Below are 2,611 nucleotides of genomic sequence, written 5' to 3'. Positions count from 1 at the left end.
TTTTTTTTTATTTTTGTCGGTCTTGGGGCTTGAACTCTGGGCCTGGGCACTGTCCCTGAGCTCTTCAGCTCAAGGCTAGTACACTACCAGTTGAGCTACAGAGCCACTTCCAGTTTTCTGGTAGTTTATTGGAGATAAGAGTTTCACGGTGGGCTGGGAAGGTGGCTCAGTGGTAGAGCGCTTGCCTTCCATGCAGGAGGCCCTGGGTTCTATTCCTCAGCACCACATAAGCAGGAAAAAAAAAGTCGGAAGTGGCGCTGTGGCTCAAGTGGTAGAGTGCTAGCCTTGAGCTGAAGAGCTCAGGGACAGTGCCCAGGCCCAGAGTTCAGGCCCCACAACCAGACCCCCCCCCTCCCGCAAAAAAAAAAAGTTTCATGGACTTTCCTGCTTCGGCTGGCTTTGAACTGTGATCCTCAGATCTTAAGCCTCCTGAGTAGCTAGGATTACAGGCATGAGGCACTGGCGCCCTGCTTATCCCCAATTCCTTATACTGCAAATTCCTTTCTTCCTTTTAATTTCCAAGTGTCTAAAAAGTGAATAGCTTCTAGAAGCGTAATGTTAATATGGCTTTCTTTATTCCTAGTCATAAACTATTAGAGACAGTGGAGCTGTCCAAGACAGCTTGCAAGATTATCTTGAAGAGATTTTTTTGCATAAAAATTACTCATACAGGGGCTGGGAAGGTGGCTCAGTGGTACAGCGCTTGCCTTACATGCCTGAGGCCCTGAGTTCGACTCCTCAGCACCACACAAGCAAAAAGTAAAAAGCCGGAAGTGGCCCTGTGGCTCAAGTGGTAGAGTGCTAGCCTTGAGCTGAAGAGCTGAGGGACAGTGCCCAGGCCCAGAGTTCAGGCCCCATGACCGGACCCAAAAAAAAAAAAAAAACAAAAACAAATTACTCATACACTCTTTAACCTAAAGGTAAGTCTACTAGTCTACAATCTTCCACAACTTCACAATTCTCCCTCTATTCCATTCTGTAAAACTGGTGAGCTCCACACAAAGCTAAGGGCAACTCAAAGCTCTGAGTTAACTCTCTCCTCCTCAGTGATCTTCACTAGTTGGTTATTTGCCTTTTCTCTGGCATGAGTTCTCAATACTCTCCAGCCACTGAAAAGACAATTAAGCAAAAAACCCCGGAAGGTTCACAGGAACAAAAAGATTCCCATCTTCATCCCAACAACAGTGTACTCTCCCCACTGAAAATGAAAATACTAGGAGAATAGGGCACCCTGCCCAGCACTTGTCAGTACAACAGGGTTCCACTACCAAAACTAGCACATTACACAGGCACAATGTTAAGTCAGCACAACCCATTTCCCCATCCTCAACAACAGGAGAGAAATTCAGGGGTTGGCTGCACCCAGACTGACACTTTATCCTTCATCCAAGAACAAAATCAAACCAAAATGGGTTTCATCGGTTTAAAGCAGACATGGAAGTCCAATTAAAAGCAATGAAAGGTGGTTGTGGATTCAAGATTCCTTGAAGACAGAAAGGGCTTTCTGGAATTCCTTACTTTTAGGGACAAAAGGACTCACAATTTCAACACACAATTCTCTCAACAAAGGATTCCTTTCCTATCCCCCCCCCCCGCCCCGACCTCAGCCCTTACTTTTCAGTCTTTACCCGTCTTTTAAGTCCCCTTTCACTCACCATGGCTCCGCTCGTGCACCAAGGGCCCCTGCACTGGACCTTCGCTACCGCACTGGCGCCCTGACCCTCGCAGACCTGAGCATCTCGTGGGCCAGACGCGCGTGCATTCGTTCCCACCTCCAGGCCGTCTAGCCTAGCTCTGCATCCATCAGGACTGCCCCAGCTTCCCTTCCCTTCTCTTCCATACTCCCCATCCCACCCCTCAAATCCTGGGGTCCATCTCTTCCTGGCTCGGCTCGCGGTCGGCTTCCTGCCCGGTCTTCTTCACCTCATTAGTTTCTACCCCAATATCTTTGTCGAGCCCCTCCTAGGAGCACGAACCCCCCCTTCCCTGCCCCGGATCGCCATCCCTTCTTAGACCCTTACTCTGTGGGCTCCTTACAGCCTTTCGGGTCCCAGAATTGCCCGATGAACGCCCATCCCTCTCATCTCTCATTCCCTTCGCCCTTCCATCGCGCTATTTCCGACTCCCCCGGGCTCGAGTCCGGGGTCTCGGACGCCCCTCCCCGCTCTCCGGGACCCACACCCATCCCCACCTTTCCCGGAGGCGCCGGTCGCTCCCACCCCGGCAGCGCGGCGGCGGCGGCGGCGGTGCCGGCCCCCGGTTCGACCGGCCCCCCCCCGGTCCGCCGGCCCGGCTCTAGTTCTCACCCACGTCACGTCTGGCTCTCCGCCGCCCGCTCCCCCTATTCCCGACGACCACCCCGGCTCTGCCTCCTCGCCCTGCACCTCCAGCTCTCACCCGGTCTCCGCGAAGCCCCCGGACCCCTGTCCCCAGCCGGGGTCCGTTCCCCTCGCCGCCTCCCGTGCCCGGCTTCCTCGACGCCCAGCCGGCTGTGACCCCCTCACTCTCCGCTCCCCGGCTTCCAGCCCTCTCTCCGCTGGACGCCCCTCATCGCCCTCTCCGCCCGGGCCTCAAGCTCCCCTTCCTCGGCTCCCCTCAGCCTTTCCCAAGC

The sequence above is a fragment of the Dipodomys ordii genome, unplaced genomic scaffold, assembly GCF_000151885.1.
Source record: "Dipodomys ordii isolate 6190 unplaced genomic scaffold, Dord_2.0 Scaffold44, whole genome shotgun sequence".
NCBI lineage: Eukaryota > Metazoa > Chordata > Mammalia > Rodentia > Heteromyidae > Dipodomys > Dipodomys ordii.
The sequence above is the reverse complement of the archived record's forward strand: the minus strand, read 5'-3'. Positions refer to the sequence as shown.